The sequence below is a fragment of the Triticum urartu genome, chromosome 7 (assembly GCF_003073215.2).
Source record: "Triticum urartu cultivar G1812 chromosome 7, Tu2.1, whole genome shotgun sequence".
NCBI lineage: Eukaryota > Viridiplantae > Streptophyta > Magnoliopsida > Poales > Poaceae > Triticum > Triticum urartu.
The window spans coordinates 510,798,250-510,819,922 of record NC_053028.1 but is presented as its reverse complement, the minus strand read 5'-3'; positions in this window follow the sequence as shown (position 1 = coordinate 510,819,922).

Sequence of the window (21,673 nt, the reverse complement as noted above, 5' to 3'; positions counted from 1 at the left end):
TCGAGTTAGTTTTGTTAGGGCTTGATCCCTAGTATCCACTATGTTCTTAGATTGATGCTGCTATGACTTTGCCATGCTTAATTCTTGTCACTTTGGGCCCGGGTGCGATGATTTCAGATCTGGACCGTTTATGTTATCATCATTTTATCCATGTTCTATATGCGATCTTGCAAGTTATAGTCAGCTACTACGTGTTATGATCCAGTAACCCCAGAGTGACAATAACCAGGAATTCTTCCAGTGATTACCGTAGTTTGAGGAGTTCATGTATTCACTATGCGTTAATGCTTTGTTCCGGTTCTCTATTAAAAGGAGGCCTTAATATCCCTTAGTTTCCAATATGGACCCCGCTGCCATGGGAGGGTAGGACAAAAGATGTCATGCAAGTTCTATTAATAAAGCACATATGACTATTTATGGAATACATGCCTACATTATATCGATGAACTGGAGCTAGTACCTAATAGCCCTAGGTTATAACTGTCATATGATGAATATCATCCAACAAGTCATGATCCAATGCCTATGAATTTATCTTATATTGTTTCTTCTAAGTTACTACTGCTATCACTATTACGCTTGCTACAAAATTACTGCTATCACTGTCACTGTTACTATTGCTACTGGCACTGCCATCAAAACTATCAAACTACTTTGCTACTGATCACTTTGATGCAGATAATTAATCTCCAGGTGTGGTTGAATTGAAAACTCAGCTACCAATATCTTCAAATATTCTTTGGCTCCCCTTGTGTCGAATCTATAAATTTGGGTTGAATACTCTACCCTTGAAAACTGTTGCGATCCCCTATACTTGTGGGTTATCAGGGTTGTGCATGATTTGAATATTTTGTGTGATGAAGATGGAGCATAGCCAGATTATATGATTTTGTAGGGATAAAGTTTCTTTGGCCATGTTATTTTGAGAAGACATAATTGCCTTGTTAGTATGCTTGAAGTATTATTGTTTTATGTCAATATTAAACTTTTATTTTGAATCTTATGGATCTGAACATTCATGCCACAATAAAGAAAAATTACATGGATAAATATGTTAAGTAGCATTGCACATCAAAAATTCTGTTTTTATCATTTACCTACTCGAGGACGAGCAGGAATTAAGCTTGGGGATGCTTGATACGTCTCCAACGTATTTATAATTTTTGATTGTTCCATGCTATTATATTATCTGTTTTGGATGTTTCATATGCATTATAATGCTATTTTATATTATTTTTGGAACTAACTTATTAACCTAGAGCCCAATGCTAGTTTCTGTTTTTTTCCTTGTTTTTGAGCTTCGTAGAAAAGGATTACCAAACGGAGTCCAAACGGAATAAAACCTTCGCGATGATTTTTTTTGGACTAGAAGACACCTCGAAGACTTGAAGATCAAGTCAGAAGAGCCACGAGGCGGTGAGAAGGGGGGAGGGCGCGCCCAGGGGGTAGGGTGCACCCCTGCCTTGTGGGCCCCTCGTGACTCCCCTGACCAAATTCTACCTCCTATATATTCACATATATTCCCAAATCACCAGAGGCATCCACGAAAACACTTTTCCACCGCCGCAACCTTATGTTCCCGTGAGATCCCATCTTGGGGCCTTTTCCGGCATCCTGCCGGAGGGGGATTCGATCACAAAGGGCATCTACATCAACTCTATTGCCCTTCCGATGAAGTGTGAGTATTTTACCTCAGACCTACGGGTCCATAGCTAGTAGCTAGATGGCTTCTTTTCTCTCTTTGATTCTCAATACCATGTTCTCCTTGATGTTCTTGGAGATCTATCCGATGTAATCTTCTTTTGCGGTGTGTTTGTCGAGATCCGATGAATTGTGGATTTATGATTAGCTTATCTATGAATATTATTTGAATCTTTTCTGAATTTTTATGCATTATTTGATATCTTTGTAATTCTATTCCAACTATTGGTTTAGTTTGGCCAACTAGATTGGTTTTTCTTGCAATGGGAGAAGTGCTTAGATTTGGGTTCAATCTTGCGGTGTCCTCTCCCAGTGATAGTAGGGGCAGTGAGGCATGTATTGTATTGTTGCCATCGAGGATAAAAATATGGGGTTTACATCATATTGCTTGAGTTTATTCCTCTACATCATGTCATCTTACTTAAAGCGTTACTCTGTTCTTCATGAACTTAATACTCTAGATGCAGGCAGGAATTGGGCGATGTGTGGAGTAATAGTAGTAGATGAAGCCAGGAGTTGGCTACTAGACACAGACGTGATGCCTATATTTCATAATCATTGCCTTGGATATCGTCATAACTTTGCGCTTTTCTATCAATTGCTCGATAGTAATTTTTTCACCCACCATATTTTTTGCTATCTTGAGAGAAGCCTCTAGTGAAACCTATGCCCCCCGGGTCTATTTTCCATCTTATAAATTTTTGATCTACTATTTTTCACTCTTTTACTTTCTGATCTATAAACAAAAAAACCCCAAAATATTTACTTTATATTTTGTTTAGTTTTATCTATCTCTATCATATCTCACTTCTGTAAGTGACCGTGAAGGGATTGACAACCCCTTTATCGCGTTGGGTGCAAGTGTTTGATTGTTTGTGCAGGTATTGGTGATTTGTGCATTGTCTCCTACTGGATTGACACCTTGGTTCTATAACTGAGGGAAATACTTATCTCTACTTTGCTGTGTCACCCTTTTCTCTTCAAGGGAAAAACCAACGCAAGCTCAAGAAGTAGCAGCGGGATCTTAGTCTTTCCAAAGAGAATGACATCCGACTACTGGCATATGAGAATACATTTTTTAGTAGAGGGATTGGATTGTAGAACCCTTACTAGGATTAGGTATCGAACCCAGAGTATCTTTACCATCCAATAGACGAAAATTTGATAGGAAAGCTCTGATGGCAAGCATCTGTTCCAGATAAACTCCACAAAAGGTATGCCAAACTCCAAACATTTGCAATCACTTGGTTTACACTAATGTTCTGAGATAAAGTAATAGAGTAAAGTCTATCAAACATCACATAAAAGATTTGATCCCCCAATCTCAGGTCCTCCCAGGACCTGGTACCCACCCCACCCCCATGGATAGTTTTTTCCACAAAAGTTGTAGAAAAAATCTTGTAACCTATAACTATATAAAGGGAGGTAGGGCCTCCCGATAGGTACATCTTACAATCTGACAGCCAACACCACAAGTCATAACTAACATGAGACAACCATCAACACCATACACAAAGGTAGGAAGTAGGGTATTACCTTCTCTAGAGGGTCTGAACCTAGGTAAGTCTTTGTCTCGTTGTCATCCCATGGTATGCGCGTGTTGTTATGAAACGTAGTATAAAAGAAATAAAATTTATCCTACGATCACCCAGGAACAATATGAAGATGCATATAGGGTTCGGATCAATGATTGTTACTGATTCCGAAGTGCACCGGAAGTAAACGAGTCAGTGTAGATCATACTTGGAGTCCCTCGAACCGTTGATGAAGACCCTGAGAACCGCCTTCAAACGATCCCTCGAACAGAAGTTCAAAAGCATGTCATCTCTACTTGGGTGCAAGCGTACGGTCTTCACGATCCCGCAGCACTTCACCGTACAGAGCTAATCATCACCAGAGAATTAGTGGGAGGAGATTATAACCACACTAGGCTTCTAATTATGAGGATTAGAGGAACTAGATCTAGCTCTAATTAGTTAACTAAGACCAACTTGAACTAGAACTGGATGAACTAGAGGAGGCTCCAAAACTGGTGTATCCCAAAGGGCAAAATCTTCTAGTATATGTAGGTTAGAGAGGGGGGAGGGTTTCCACAAGAGGGAGGGAAAGTCCCCTCCCTTGGCCGGCCAAGGAGGAGGGGGGCTCCCGCTCCAATTCGTCCCCTCTATCCCGTTTCCATGGGGAGAAGAGGGCGCCACCCTTCTTAGGCCCAAGTGGCCATAGTGGTTTTCCACCACCTGGCCTATTAAGGCCTATTACTATTAAATTAAATATATAAGCCTCCTAACTATTATTAGAGCCTTTTATCACTAATTTAACATCACTAAAAACATTTCCCACATATATAATATTTATCGATAATACTCGGTATTGCCTGATAAACTCCGAAACCCTTCCGGTGACCCTGAAATGCTTCTGGTTCCTATCAGAACTATTATGAATATTAATGAAAAACTTCCAAAAATAAATCCTCAACACTCTCGCTCTAGTAACACTTAGAGATCATGATTATCTTAAGCTTGTGACCCTATAGGTTCGGTAAATCATAGACATGAACGAAACTCCTTAGTTCAATGATCGATAGCAGAACCGTGGATGTCCATATCGATCCCTGTGGTTACATGAATGTTATTCGAGTGAACTTTGGTTATCATATGATGTTCCCTTTGCTTCACGATACTTTGCAAAACCCGAGTGTCGGTATCCTCCTGAGTCATCCACATGCTCACTATACCGTTCCCCTCATTACCGATTTTGTTCTTCTTTCTTGTTGATGTGTCCCGGCATCCCCGTGACGTAGTCACCTATGTCTGACCAGATGATGATTAATGAAACCACACCGAGAGGGAACTAAGAGTACCTCTCCATTGCCAGAGGATCAAATCTCACTCTCAGGCTATCTAGTCCCTTGTCAAACTTTCTGATGAACCTATAAGTTGCCGTTATGATCATCATGGTACAGATGATGTTTGAGCAAACCCAAAGTCCACCGTACGGTAGGAAGTGACTACGATACTCTCATGGTTTGAGTAATTAAAAACACATGTTAACACTCTGTGTTATAACAATTGATTTCAGATGATATTATCTCAAAGTATAACAAACAAGTTTGGGTCAAATCAATATGATTGTTCTACTAATGTCATACTATCAACGATGTTTAGGACTATTGTTACACTTAACAATATCCTATGGTCCGGAAAACATGATCACCAACAACACTTGAGCTAGTCTTAGAGGCAAGACCGGAAACCTATTCTTTACCGTTATCGTTCCACACATGCATATGAGTTTTTCAATGAATCACATATTCCAAGATCATAGCAGTTATAGCATGAAATATAAACTCTTAATTATGAACACGAAAATATAATACTACAATAGTACTACTGGAAGAACAAAATTTACAACTCCTCTGTGCACAAACAAACAAGTTCCTATTCTCCCATGTGTTTTTCAAGAAATGGAAAAGGCTAATTAGGAAAAATGTAAAATGTTTGTGTATAGGAAATGAAATGTTCATCATGTATTGATGTCTACTACGCAACCTTTCTTCTTGTAGACTCGTGTTGGGCCTCCAAGCACAGAGTTCTGTAGGATAGTACCAATTTTTCCACAAGTGGATGACCTAAGGTTTATCAATCCGTGGGAGGCGTAGGATGAAGATGGTCTCTATCAAACAACCCTGCAACCAAATAACAAAGAGTCTCTTGTGTCCCCAACACACCCAATACAATGGTAAATTGTATAGGTACACTAGTTCGGCTAAGAGATGGTGAGACAAGTGTATTATGGATAGTAGATATAGGTTTTTGTAATCTAAAAATACAGAAAAACAAGGTAACTAGTGAAAAAGTGAGCAAAAACGGTATTGCAATGCTTGGAAGCAAGGCCTAGGGTTCATACTTTCACTAGTGCAAAGTCTCTCAACAATGATAACATAATTAAATCATATGGCAATCCCTCAATGTGCGATAAAGAGTCACTCCAAAGATTCTATCGGAGAACGTAGGACGAAAACTTGCATCAACCCCTATGCATAGATTACCCCAATGTCACCTCGGGAATCCGTGAGTTGAGTGCCAAAACATACATCAAGTGAATCAATAAAACATCCCATTGTCACCACAGATATCCCATCACAAGACATACATCAAGTGTTCTCAAATCCAATACCCAATCCAACATAATGAAACCTCAAAGACCAAGACTCAATTCATCACAAGAAGGTAGAGGGGGAAGAACACCGTATGATCCAACTATAGTAACAAAGCTCGCAGTACATGAAAATCGTGCCAAATCAAGAACACGTGAGAGAGATCAAACACATGGCTACTAGTACATACCCTCAGCCCTGAGGGTGAACTACTCCCTCCTCATCATGGTGGCCGCCGGGATGATGAAGATGGCCTCCGGTGGTGGTTTCCCCCTCCGGCAGGGTGCCGGAACAGGCTCCCGATTGGTTTTTCGTTGCTACAGAGGCTTGTGGCGGCGGAATTTCCGACCTAGGGCGTTCTTTTCAGGGTTTTTGATATTTAGAAGAATTTTTGGCATCGGTCTCACGTCAAGGGGGTGCTCGAGGGGCCCACAAGCCGGGAGCACCCTCCCTAGGGGGTAGGGCGTGCCCCTAGGCTTGTGGCCTCCTCGGTCACTTCCTGGCCCAGCTCTGGTGCTTCAGGGGTCTCTTTTGGTCCATAAAAATCACCGTAAATTTTCAGCCCATTCTGAGAACTTTTATTTCTGCATGAGAAATGACACCGCGGTAGTTCTGCTGAAAACAGCATTAGTCTAGGTTAGCTCTAATCAAATCATACCAAAACCATATAAATTTGTTGGAAACATGGCATGAATGCTTCATAAATTATAGATACGTTGGAGACATATCAGCATCCCCAAGCTTAATTCCTGCTCGTCCTCGAGTAGGTAAATGATAAAAGAAAGAATTTATGAAGTGTGAATGCTGCCTAACATATTTATCAATGTAATCTTCTTTATTGTGGCATGAATGTTCAAATCCATAAGATTCAAAACAAAAGTTTAATATTGACATAAAAACAATAATACTTGTAACACCCAAGAATCATGCTACAGTAAACTCCCCCTAATGGCGGCTAGGTAATCATAGTTACTATGCAAATCGCCACTTGTCCAAAAATCAAGGTCAAATTCAAATTCAAATTGCAAGTCAATTTTTTGCATATTCAAAAATGCAAACTAAATACTTCATGACTTTGCAAATAATCGCTAGGGATTTTCATGCAGAAACCAATATTATTTTAAATATTAATTTGCCTCTAACATGTTTAAGGCAGTATCAAAACAAACCCAAATTAAATCATTTCTATTTAAACAAAATTCAAGTAGAGTCAAATAATCCTCACACTTTTTGTGGCAGTGCTAAATAATGTAGAGTATTTATATTTCAAAGCTCCACATTTTACAAAAGTCCTTTGGTTCAAGGATTGATGCAAAACAGTAGCTGCGAATGGAAAACAGAAAAGGAATAAGGAAAAAAGAAGAAAGACACTACGCACTTAGGCCCAGTGCTACAGTTCATGACCCAGCCCACCTCCAGTCTCCTCCTACCTCACGTATAGGAGCCCTGTCGTGGCCGCGCGCACGCCGTCCACATGCTCAATTGATCTCGTGTCGAGCATCAACGACCATCTGGAGAAAGATAAGACCACCCCAACCCCCAGGACAAACCCTAATCCCCATTCTCTCCCTCGTTCACTATCTTTCTCATTTTAGATCGTGCTTAAGGTGTGCTCTCCATGTTCGATGTCGTCGCCGCGCCATCGTGCTCCCCGTCGCCTGAGGAGATGTCCAGGAGGACTCTCGCGGACGACTACGTCTTCTCCGAGCCTCCAATCGAACCGGGATGCCCCGAGCGCTCGCCATCGGGCGCCTTCCCCGCGTCCGGTCGCCACTACCCCACCCTGGATCTCCTCCCTTAGCGCCCCACCGGCCTCCCGAGCACGTCATCGAGAAGCGTTGTGAGGCCGTCGTCCAAGTCTCCTTCTTCCTCCCTTAGAATCCGTGCAGTAGCCGCCTCCCTTGAGCTCGCCCGAAGCTCCGCGTGCCCACTCGCCTCTGTTCGCGCTCACCACGTATGCGCGCGCCCCAGGCCATGCTCGCGCGCCTCTGCCTTGACCGCGCCGTCCGTGTGCGCTACCCCGCTGCTCGCCTCTCCGGTCGCGCCTAGCGCACGTGCGCGCCCAACCGTGCCACCTCTACTCGTCGCTGCCCGCCCGCGTTGCTGCCGTTGCTCCTTACCATTATCGCTGCTTCTGGTTGCGCTGCTGCGCTGCCGCTGCTGTGCTGCCGACCCATGCTAGCTGTTGTTGCCGCTGCTCTATACTGCTACTGCTCTGCGCCGCTGCTACGGCCGGCCATCGCTAGTGCCCGTACGAGTGTGCGTGTTGTGTGTGTGTCGTGTGTATGTGTGTGTGATGTGTGTTTGGTGTGTGCACTCTAGCGCATGCTAGCTTTTGCAAATGTACAATGGATGCCAATTTGTGCAACAGCAAAACAACAACAAAACTTTTCCCAACATGGGTAAAAATTATACGATTATGTAGTACACTTGACAAGGTTCAAAACATTTCATTGCACCAAATTCAAAAGGTGTGAGTTTTAAATGCTACGAAAATGACAAAAGTCTAAGTTCTGTTAAGTGAAAGACTAAAAACATCTTTATTTTCATGGCTACTTTAGAGCTGTTGATGATCAAGCTAATGAGCTCTAATGTGGATAGAGGCGATACTAACATGTAGATCGCAGAAAATTCCTCACAATTGATATAAGGCACAAAATAATAGGGTGTACAGATCAATAGCAATAGCCTCCGAAAAACGTCTAAGTGATGTTTAAAACTGTCCAATTCTCGGACTTACCAAAATTTTAGAGAATTTCAGAAAATGCCTAAAACTTTGAAAAATCATATAAATTAATCTGTAGGTCAGATGAAAAAGTTTTCTACATGAAAGTTTCTCAGAACGACGAGACGAATCCGAATACGCAGTCCGTTCGTCCGACGCACGTCCCTAGCATAGCGAACATGCAACAATCCACCTCTGTTTCATCTGCCCGAAAACGTCAAACACGGGGAATACTTTCCCGGATGTTTTCCCCTTCGCCGGCATCACCTAGTACCGCGTTAGGGCACACCTAGCAACGCTCATTGTCATGTCATGCATCATCATGCATATGTTTGCATTATATTTATTGTTTCTTCCCCCTATTCTCTCGCTAGACACTGAGACCGACACCGCTGCTACCCAGTATGACTACGGTGTTGATGACCCCTCCTTCTTGCCAGAGCAACTAGGCAAGCCCCCCCCCTTGATCACCAGATATCGCCTATTCCTTCTCTCTACTTCTTGCATTAGAGTAGTGTAGCATGTTACTGCTTTCGGTTAATCCTATTCTATTGCATAGCCTGTCATTGTTGCTATAGTTGTTGATACCTTACCTGCAATCCTAAATGCTTAATATAGGATGCTAGTTTATCATCAGTGGCCCTACATTCTTGTCCGTCTGCTGTGCTATACTATCGGGCCATGATCACTAGGGAGGTGATCACGGGTATATACCTATATACATATACATGATACATGTGATGACTAAAGACGGGTCGGCTCGTAGAGTACCGGCAAGTGATTCACATATTGGGGGCTGAAAGGACCTTTGTCCGGACGGCCCTCTGGGTGGATCTTTGTGGCCGAGCGACAGGCCAGGTTGAGACCACCTAGGAGAGAGATGGGCATGGCCCTGGTCGGCGTCCATGGTTACATCAATTAACACACTTAATGAGATCTTGGTATTTGATCTGAGTCTGGCCACAGGCCTATATGCACTAACCAACTACGCAGGAACAGTTATGGGCACTCGACGTCGTGGTATCAGCCGAAGCCTTCGTGACGTCAGCGACTGAGCGGCGCGCGCCGGGTTGGACCGCGTAACGAAACTTCCTTTGTAATGGAGGTTGCTAGGTCTGCTCACCGGCCGCGTACACAATGTGCGGGTGTGCAATGGGCGATGGGCCTAGACCCCTGCGCGCATAGGATTTAGACCGGCGCGATGACCTCTCAGTTGTCCCTAGGTGGGGCTGCGACATGTTGAACTTCCGAGGCTGAGCATGACCAGGAAAGTGTGTCCGACCAAAGGGGATCGAGCGTGTGGGAAATGTGGTGCACCCCTACAGGGAAGTTTATCTATTCGAATAGCCGTGTCCCTCGGTAAAAGGACGACCCAGAGTTGTACCTTGATCTTATGACAACTAGAACTGGATACTTAATAAAATACACCCTTCCAAGTGCCAGATACAACCCGGTGATCGCTCTCTCACAGGGCGAGGAGGGGAGGATCGCCGGGTAGGATTATGCTATGCGATGATACTCGGTGAAATTACCATCTACTCTCTTCTACATGCTGCAAGATGGAGGCGGCCAGAAGTGTAGTCCTCGATAGGACTAGCTATCCCCCTCTTATTCTAGCATTCTGCAGTTCAGTCCACAGATACTACCTTTTTCATTGATACCAATGCATATGTAGTGTAGATCCTTGCTTGCGAGTACTTTGGATGAGTACTCACGGTTGCTTTGCTACTTCTTTTTCCCCTTTCCCGGTTATTGTGATCATATGATGGAGTCCAGGAGCCAGAGGATCCCGAGGATGATTCTACGTGGAGTTCGACTTCGAGGAGCAGTTAGGAGGTCCCAGGTAGGAGGCCTTGCCTTTTCGATCATTGCTACCTTTCTGCTAGCCTTCTTAAGGCAATCTTGTTTAACTTATGTCTGTACTCAGATATTATTGCTTCCGCTGACTCTTGTGTATTTGAGCTTATGTGTTCGATCCCTCGAGGCCCCTGGCTTGTAATATAAAGATTGTATTATTTTAATTTGTGCCTAGAGTTGTGTTGTGATATCTTCCCGTGAGTCCTTGATCTTGATCGTACACATTTGCGTGTATGATTAATGCATGGTCAAATCGAGGGCGTCACAAGTTGGTATCAGAGCCGACTGTCTGTAGGAATCCCCTTCCACACTCCTTGGCCGAAGTCGAGTCTAGACATTACAAAACTTTTACTAACATGGATGTGTGTCTTACGGTCCCACGTCACGATTGGGTGGTATTAGGATCTTTTACTCCTCGTCTATACTCTGGGATTCTAATCTCTCTTCTATTCAGGTTAAATGGTTTTGCTAACTCTAACTCTAGGTTCTCCTAATTACTTCCTTCCAGAGAGCCCATTGTTACAGATGATCGCCTGCTGCACCAGAAGATTCAGAAAATACTCTCCGATGTTATCCCAAGAACTTGTGCTCATTGCGTTTGCAATTCCCTTCCACCGTCAAGCCCTATAGATAACTACATGCACTTGCCATTCTTACCTTAGTCCCCAATTGCTCTTGTTATTACAAGATACCCCGAAATACTCGTTGTTGTTCCGAGAATCCTTGTGCCTACTACCTTGCAGTTCCTTGTCACCTGAATACACCTACAAATTAATCCTCACACACACCGAGGATTTGTTTCTCCCCAGTTGTTCATGTGTTTCACCAAAGTCTTCGAAATACTAGTTGATCTTCCAAAAATCCTCGGTAGCTTATTGCTCTTGAAATTCTTGCTTTCTTGCATTATGGTTAATCCCATAAGTATAGTAATCTTATTGGCATCCTTTGCCACTATCATTTTGAGCCCATTGATTCAATAAGTGTGAATGCTCGCAATCCTCAACCAGATCCTAGAATTCATCCTTCCAGCTCAGACGCCATTTTAAAGATGATCTGGATCTCGGCCAACCAAATTGCCATCGATAGTACCCCTAAGGCTATTCAACTTATCCATCCCTAATCAGAGCATTGCTTCTGATCCCTTGTCTTGGAATTCATAATTCCTTTGCATTTGAGCTTTGAGTTAGTCAGTTGTTTCTATAACCTGGTCTCCTTGCATTCTTTCTTCCTCTGGTTGAGTACCGATACTCACATCAGATCCCTTATGGACCAGCAGATCCTTTGTTGGATTTTGTCCGACACCGTCCTTCATATTCATTAAACTTGTGAGCCTTTCTTCGGATACATAATGCCTTTGGTAAATTGTATCCCCTGCTTTTGTCAACCATGCTCTGCTCCCGAGCTTGAGTTATTCGCTCCTGAAGTTGGTGGTATGTGTTCATAAGATGCCTCGATGGATTAAACCTATGCCTTCCTTACTCTGTGTGAACCTGAAAGATTTCACGGTTCATAATTATCTAGTATTGCACCAGGTAAAACTTTCGACAACTAATGTCATTTTCGAAAAGCGAGAGGTGAATGGAAGGTTATACATTGAAGAAGTGGGAGTCGACCTTGAACTTTGTGTTCATGCACATGGACACGATGTATATCCTATCATGGAAGCTTCTTGTAATAATAACTATTCCCTTGATATAATATCATTTGGTATCTGTGAATTGATCCTTTGCAATCGTGGTTCCGATCTTATTTTCTCCTTGATTCCATTTCTCGGACTAGTTAAAGCACTTGTCTTTTGCAGATTAATACACCTCTGCAACCTCTATTATGTTCTACGTTAGAGTATTACCCGTGGTATCTCGATAAAATCACATAATCATATTCCTTCTTATGTGTTCTTCTTCAAGTATTATTTCTCACTAATTCCTATTTTTCCCCGGGTTCTGAGTTGTTAGACACTCAAGGACACCGATAGTGAATCGAGTCCGTAATCCGATTCATTAACTCTAAGTAATTTTCATTGCTTATGAGTTTAATAACCCTTCAAGTCATTCCTAGCCTGATTGGCCATATCATTATCGTGCAAAATTTTAACTGTGCTACCTGGCCCTTCTTCTTGGAGCAAAATTTTGACAATGAGCTAAGCTTATGTCGATCTGCCTCATCATGTCATTTCGCCTTGAACAGCAAGCTTGATTTCCAGTTTGTGCCATACCCATGGTTCCAATAACCTTTTGCTTCATCATTCCTTTGATTTGATGTCCTCACCTATCGATTACATCTTGATGAGATCTCTCGACAAATGTGCCATGATCATCATCAGCATTTTGAGCTCTTCCAGGATATCAATCGAATTCCTGATGGGGATTACTATCCTTGCCCCTTGGTAATTTGTGTTTTCATCGACTACTTCCTTGCCTTCTTTCCAACACAAACTTGTTCGTGTTGTGGTTGTACCTTGAGTTCCTGGCTATCCAGCTTATCTTATGTCCTACCTTGGAGTTTTACCATCTTATATATCAAGAATGTTGTGAGAATTTCACCACATGTTTAAGAATTCTTGATACAAGTGATACCTCTTGCCATCTCCGTTCGTTCCTTGGTCCCTGTGTTGTATCTAACTAGAAAACCGACAATTGAACTATGACGTGCGAATTCAAAACTTCTAGCAACCCAATTGCTTTGAAGTTAATGGTCGATAGTTCATTCTTAGACTATTGGTTATTGAATCACCATTCTAACGTTGATCATGCAACCTAACCCCATATTTCGGGTGCACCTCGAGGGGGATCCTCTTATGTTCACCTTGATGATTACATCGAGTGGAATTCACCGGGGGTGATTCCTCGGGTTCCCCCCTTGGTGTTAGACACACAATTACTATGGTTACTATGAGTTTACACTGAACCATGTTATTAAAGACGGGTCGGCCCTGAGGGGTACCCGCACGAGCTTAATAGCGAGTGATGTGGAGTCGGTTTGACCTAGAAGGTGCCCGCGAGATACTAACGAGGAGTGGTCGGGCATTCTTACCCCTTGCTGCAATTACTCGATACGGGGCGACGGGGTCACATCTTTCGTGAGTCTCTGCTCGTGACCGCACTGCCAACGCACTAACTGTTTGGATATTTGATCCGAGGGGCCTCTGGCCTGATAGCACTAACCATCATGTGGGCATTGTAGGGGCGTTCTGCGTCGTATACATAAGCCGAAGCTTATTAGACGTCCGCGACTGAGCGGCGCGCGCTGGGTTGGACTGGTAAGATCCTGCCTTTTTTTAAGGAGGTAGCTAGGTCTGCTCGCCGCCCGCCCATGCAACATGTAGGAGTTCTCGGGGCGATGGCCCAAGACCCCGGGGGGCATAGGATTAGTCCGGCATGCTGACCTCTCTATTAAGCCTAGGTCGGGTTGCGGCGTATTGTTTGGCTGAGGCCGGGCATGGCCCAGGAAAGTGTGTCCGGTCAGAGTTAATCGAGCGTGGTGGGTAAGTTGGTGCACCCCTGCAGGGAAGAAAACATCTATCGATAGCCTGTCCTACGGTAACGGACACTTGGAGTTGTATCCCGATTGATACAACTAGAACTGGACACTTGAGAAGAGAGATGGATATGAGAAATGGATAGTATGGCTCTGGGATTGCTTTCTCGCTGGGAGTCGAGAAACGATCTCTGGCCGAGGTTGATAACACTACTACTACTTTATATTATGTTGATCTGTACTCTTCTATATGATGCAAGATGCTTGAAGATGCTTGAAGATGCTAGTCTTTGATAGGCTAGGCTTTCCCCTTCCCTTCAGGCATTCTGCAGTTTAGTCCACAGATACAACCCATTCCTTGATACAGATGCATACTTAGTTTAGTTCTGATGTAAGTCTTGCGAGTACTTTGGATGAGTACTCACGGTTGCTTTGCTACCTCTTTTTCTCCCATACTCGATTGTTACGACCAGATGACGGATCCCAGGAGCCAGACGACACCACTGATGACTACTACTACCCCGAGGATGCCTACTATTACGTGATGGCCGCTGACGACCTGGAGTAGTTAGGAGGCTCCCAGGCAGGAGGCCTTGCCTTTTTTATCATAGATGCTTTTGTGCTAGCCTTCTTAAGGCAAACTTGTTTAACTTATGTCTGTACTCAGATATTGTTGCTTCCGCTGACTCTTGTGTATTCGAGCTTATGTATTCGAGCCCTCGAGGCCCCTGTCTTGTAATATAAAGCTTGTATTATTTTATTTTGTGTCTAGAGTTGTGTTGTGATATCTTCCCGTGAGTCCTTGATCTTGATCGTACACATTTGCATGTATGATTAGTGTACGGTCAAACTGGGGGCGTCACAGATATCATGCTCTACTTGTCCTTGGGAAGGATATACCCTTGAAATATGTGTTTAAACACATTTTCCTTTCCATTGTTCTGTTTAATCTGATAATCATACTTCCTTTCCATTGGTTGGTTTAACATTTCTTGTGATCTATATGATCTAAGCAGTAATATTTTCCTGCTTATGTAAACACCTCGGTGTACAATTCTGTCAGCAAGACCCTGTTACTATTGCTGATGACATTCCGGTAACCATCGATTTACGAGAACTTTGGCTATTGATCCGCCTCGTTAAACGAGCAGGAAAATTGTTCTCTTCGTCCCTCGCCCTTGGTACCGACATTGTTGCCGACATAACTGATAGGCTACCCTCTGACACGTCTTGCTATCATGACCATGCAAGATGTCAACGCCCTTCCTACTTTTAACCACATGGTGGGCCCATAACCCATAGTTCCACAGGATCGAAACCTGACTCTTCTGTACACCCCCTTGATCCCAAGGTTGTTCCTTGCGCGTGGCCTCGTATGTAAATTCACGAGCCACTTCTGAGAGATCATCAATTCTGGTATCAAACATAATACTTGTTCCCATTGCTTTGAACCCTTTTCATGCCCTGTTTCAGGCATCGAACTATAGCCTGCCTGCTTGAAACTTCCATTTTGCACCTTCTTACTTTGCTCTCGATGATTTCTTAAGTTTCAATTCGAGAGTTACTTTCCGCCACCCTTCCTGCTGTTATCTACCAGATAAGCAACATTGTAGCGGTCCATTTTTCCAAAGTTACCCCTTGTCGTACGTACGATGGAGTTTACGAAGAAAGTATGATGACTTCATCACGATGACATGAAGCAGAGAAATGAAGACATCAACAAGAGGGATCAACTTCTTCGAGAAGGGCAACTAAGACCGAGAAGACTCGATAGAACTTCGTAACCAAGTCTTTCCGCCGTCACCCTACCTCTTAAATCTCGGGACGAGATTTCTTGTAGTGGAGGAGACTTGTAACACCCGAGAATCATGCTACAGTAAACTCCCCCTAATGGCGGCTAGGTAATCATAGTTACTATGCAAATCACCACTTGTCCAAAAATCAAGGTCAAATTCAAATTTAAATTGCAAGTCAAATTTTTTGCATCTTCAAAAATGCAAACTAAATAGTGCATGATTTTGCAAATAATCGCTAGGGATTTTCATGCAGAAACCAATATTATTTTAAATTAACATGTTTAAGGTAGTAGCAAAACAAACCCAAATTAAATCATTTCTATTTTAAAAAATTCAAGTAGAGTCAAATAATCCTCACACTTTTTGTGGCAGTGCTAAATAATGTAGAGTATTTATATGTCAAAGCTCCACATTTTACAAAAGTCCTTTGGTTCAAGGATTGATGCAAAACAGTAGCTGCAAATGGAAAACAGAAAAGGAATAAGGAAAAAGAAGAAAGACACTATGCACTTAGGCCCAGCGCTACAGTTCATGACCTAGCCCACCTCCAGTCTCCTCTCACGTCATGTACAGGAGCCCTGCCATGGCCGCGCGCACGCCATCCACACGCTCGATTGATCTCGTGTCGAGCATCCACGACCATCTGGAGAAAGATAAGACCACCCCAACCCCCAGGAGAAACCCTAATCCCCATTCTCCCCCTTGTTCAGTATCTTTCTCATTTTAGATCTCGCTCGAGGCATGCTCGCCATGTTCGACGTCATCGTTGTGGCCATCGTGCTCCCCGTCGCCTGAGGAGATGTCCAGGAGGACTCTCGTGGACGACTACGTCTTCTCCAAGCCTCCAATCGAACCAGGACGCCCCGAGCGCTCGCCATCGGGCGTCTTCCCCACGTCCGGTCTCCACTACCCCACCCTGGATCTCCTCCCTCAGCGCTCCCCCGGCCTACCCGAGCACGTCATCGAGAACCACTGTGAGGCCCTCGTCTAAGTCCCCTTCTTCCCCCCCCCCTTAGAATCCGTGCAGTAGCCGCCGCCCTTGAGCTCGCCCGAAGCTCCGCGTGCCCACTCGCCTCTGTTCGCGCTCACCGCGTATGCGCGCGCCCCTGGCCGTGCTCGCGCGCCTCTTCCTTGACCGCGCTGTCTGCATGCGCCCCTCACTTCTCTCCTCTCCGGTCGTGCCTAGCGCACGCGCGCGCCCAGCTGTGCCACCTCTGCTCGTCGCTCCCCGCCCGTGTTGTTGTCGTTGCTCCTGACCGTTGTCGCTGCTGCTCGTTGCTCTACTATGCTGCCGCTGCCTTGCGCCGCTATTGTGCTGCCGATCCGTGCTAGCTGCTGTTGCTGCTGCTCTATACTGCTGCTGCTCTGCGCCGCTGCTACGGCCGGCCATGGCCAGTGCGAGTGTGCATGCTGTGTGTGTGTCGTGTGTATGTGTGCGTGATGTGTGTTTGGTGTGAGCACTCTAGCGCATGCTAGCTTTTGCAAATCTACAATGGATGCCAATTTGTGCAACAGCAAAACAACAATAAAACTTTTCCCAACATGGGTAAAAATTATACGGTTATGTAGTACACTTGACAAGGTTCAAAACATTTCATTGCACCAAATTCAAAAGGTGTGAGGTTTAAATGTTATGAAAATGACAAAAGTCTAAGTTCTGTTAAGTGAAAGACTAAAAACATCTTTATTTTCATGGCTACTTTAGAGCTGTTGATGATCAAGCTAATGAGCTCTAATGTGGATAGAGGCGATACTAACATGTAGATCGCAGAAAATTCCTCACAATTGATATAAGGCACAAAATAATAGGGTGTATAGATCAATAGCAATAGCCTCCGAAAAACGTCTAAGTGATGTTTAAAACTGTCCAATTCTCGGACTTACCAAAATTTTAGAGAATTTTAGAAAATGCCTAAAACATTGAAAAATAATATAAATTAATCTGTAGGTTAGATGAAAAAGTTTTCTACATGAAAGTTTCTCAGAACGATGAGACGAATCCGAATAAGCAGTCCGTTCATCCGCCGCACGCCCCTAGCATAGCGATAATGCAACAATCCACCTCCGTTTCATCTGCCCGAAAACGTCAAACACCGGGAATACTTTCCCGGATGTTTTCCCCTTCGCCAGCATCACCTACTACCGCGTTAGGGCACACCTAGCAACGCTCATTGTCATGTCATGCATATGTTTGCATTATATTTATTGTTTCTTCCCCCTCTTCTCTCGCTAGACTCTAAGACCGACACCGCTGCTACCCAGCATGACTATGGTGTTGACGACCCCTCCTTCTTGCCAGAGCAACCAGGCAAGCCCCCCCCCCCCTTGTTCACCAGATATCGCATATTCCTTCTGTCTACTGCTTGCATTAGAGTAGTGTAGCATGTTACTACTTTCGGTTAATCCTATTCCGTTGCATAGCATGTCATTGTTGCTACAGTTGTTGATACCTTACCTATAATCCTAAATGCTTAGTATAGGATGCTAGTTTATCATTAGTGGCCCTACATTCTTGTCCGTCTGCCGTGCTATACTATCGGGCCGTGATCACTAGGGAGGTGATCACGGGTATATACCTATATACATATACATGATACATGTGATGACTAAAGATGGGTCGGCTCATAGAGTACCCGCGAGTGATTCACATATTGGGGGCTGAAAGGACCTTTGTCCGGACGGCCCTCTGGGTGGATCTTTGTGGTGGAGCGACAGGGCGGGTTGAGGCCACCTAGGAGAGAGGTGGGCCTGGCCCTGGTCGGCATCCGTGGTTACATCAATTAACATGCTTAACGAGATCTTAGTATTTGATCTGAGTCTCGCCACTAGCCTATATACACTAACCAACTACGCAGGAACAGTTATGGGCACTCGACGTCGTGGTATCAGCCGAAGCCTTCGTGACGTCAGCGACTGAGCGGCGCGCGCCGGGTTGGACCACGTAACGCAACTTCCTTTGTAATGGAGGTTGCTAGGTCTGCTCACCGGCCGCGTACGTAACATGCAGGTGTTCAATGGGCGATGGGCCTAGACCCCTGCGCGCATAGGATTTAGACCGGCGTGCTGACCTCTGTGTTGTGCCTAGGTGGGGCTGCGACGTGTTGATCTTCCGAGGCCGGGCATGACCCAGGAAAGTGTGTCCGGCCAAAGGGGATCGAGCGTGTTGGGAAATGTGGTGCACCCCTGCAGGGAAGTTTATCCATTAGAATAGCTGTGTCCCTCGGTAAAACGACGACCCGGAGTTGTACATTGACCTTATGACAACTAGAACCAGATACTTAATAAAATACACCCTTCCAAGTGCCAGATACAACCCAGTGATCGCTCTCTCACAGGGCGACGGGGGAGGATCGCCGGGTAGGATTATGTTATGTGATGATACTTGGTGAAATTACCATCTACTCTCTTCTACATGCTGCAAGATGGAGGCGGCCATAAGCGTAGTCCTCAATAGGACTAGCTACCCCCTCTTATTCTGGCATTCTACAGTCCAGTCCACAGATACTACCCCTTTCATTGATACCACTGCATATGTAGTGTAGATCCTTGCTTGCGAGTACTTTGGATGAGTGCTCATGGTTGCTTTGCTACTTCTTTTTCCCCTTTCCCGGTTATTGCGATCATATGATGGAGTCCAGGAGCCAGAGGATCCCGAGGATGATTCTACGTGGAGTTCAACTTCGAGGAGCGGTTAGGAGGTCCCAGGCAGGTGGCCTTGCCTTTTCGATCGTTGCTACCTTTGTGCTAGCCTTCTTAAGGCAATCTTGTTTAACTTATGTCTGTACTCAGATATTATTGCTTCCGCTGACTCTTGTGTATTTGAGCTTATGTATTCGAGCCCTCGAGGCCCCTGGCTTGTAATATAAAGCTTGTATTATTTTAATTTGTGTCTAGAGTTGTGTTGTGATATCTTCCCATGAGTCCTTGATCTTGATCGTACACATTTGCGTGTATGATTAATGTACGGTCAAATTGAGGGCATCACAATACTTCATGGATACTAATAAAGCAATCATGTCTTCTCAAAATAACATAGCCAAAGAAAGTTATCCCTACAAAATCATATCGTCTGGCTATGCTCTATCTTCATCACACAAAATATTTCATCATGCACAACCCCGATGACAAGCCAAGCAATTGTTTCATACTTTTAATGTTCTGATGCTTTTTCAACTTTCACACAATACATGAGCGTGAGCCATTGACATAGCATTATAGGTGGAATAGAATATGGTGGAGGTTGTGAGGAGAAGACAAAAAGGAGAAAGTCTTACATCAACTAGGCAAATTAATGGGCTATGGAGATGCCCATCAATTGATATCGATGCAAGTGAGTAGGGATTGCCATGCAACGGATGCGCTAGAGCTATGAGTGTATGAAAGCTCAAAAAGAAACTAAGTGGGTGTGCATCCAACTTGCTTGCTCACGAAGACCTAGGGAAATTTGAGGAAGCCCATCATTGGAATATACAGGCCAAGTTCTATAATGAAAAATTCCCACTAGTATATGAAAGTGATAAAATAGGAGACTCTCTATCATGAAGAACATGGTGCTACTTTGAAGCACAAGTGTGGAAAAAGGATAGTAACATTGTTCCTTCTCTCTTTTTCTCTCATTTTTTTGTTTTTTTGTTTGGGATCTTTGGCCTCTTTTTCGGGGGGCTCTTTGGCCTCTTTTATTTTTTAAGTCCAGAGTCTCATCCCAACTTGTGAGGGAATCATAGCTTCCATCATCCTTTCCTCACATGGGACAATGCTCTCACTACTAGGAAAAGGCTAATTAGTGGCGCACCTGTTTTGGCCATTAATGGCGCACTACAGGTGTGCCACTATTAACACGCCACTAGTAACAAGTACTAATGGCGCACCCTTGGTGCGCCATTAGTATCCCAGATAATAGTGGCGCACTTGGCAGTGCGCCATTAATATGTCCCCTGGTGCATCATTATTATGCCTCCCAGGGGGCCATATTTACCTTGTGCTCTGGGTTACTAATGGCGAACTTCTAGGTAATGCGCCACTAGTATGTTTATTGCAGTGCGCCACTAAAGTGCAGTATGGTGCGCCACTAGTATGAATATTAGGATTTTTTTTCTTTTCTAATATTTTCACAGGTTACAAAATATATTGCTGCATAGAATATAGACAACACAACATATAAACAGTAGATTTATCGAATACAAATAGAAGATTAGTCTCCGAATACAATTCATCATATTAGTCTCCGAATTCAAAAGACCGAACAAAGTTAGAACATTACAAGTCTCGAGACCGTGAGTAGCGAGTTTGTTTTCACATTACAAGTCGATATCGATCATCTAAACTACCATCACATAGAAGAGAGCTGCGGCCACCACGATGAGCATCATCATGATGAAACTGGTCTTCATCCGGTTCCTCCTCCGCTCCCTCCTTTCTCCTGCTAGATAGCACGCGTATCTAGCTTCCGCCTCCACCCTAGTGGTGTACCCTTTGTAACTGTTACCGCTGAAATGGTGAACCTATCTCTGACACTCCTCCTAGTCGTCGTAGACTCCGGGAACCTTACCCTTGTACACGACATACGATGGCATCTCTATGCACTAGACAAACAAAACGTTAGTAGCAATTCACAGACAATACATAAGCAATATATAAGTATGCAACAAAAGGATCGGAAGAGAAAAGCAACACATTAATAGCACGATTCATGGTCCTAATAATAAATAGCATCGATTACATATAAGTTGAACGACTGTCCAAACCAAAGAGACATACAAGTTCATTAAAGTTTAATTACAACATGAGCTAATCGATATTTTAGAACTACATAGCATCACTACTTTCGACTCGACTCAGGGACCGGAGCGTGGATGAAGCTGTCGTCTTTCGTGATGGTCATGAAATCGCGATCGTTGTCAGCCTGCGTTTGTACCGTTGTTTCTATTTCACTGTTGGACGGTTGATATCTGAGGTAGAACT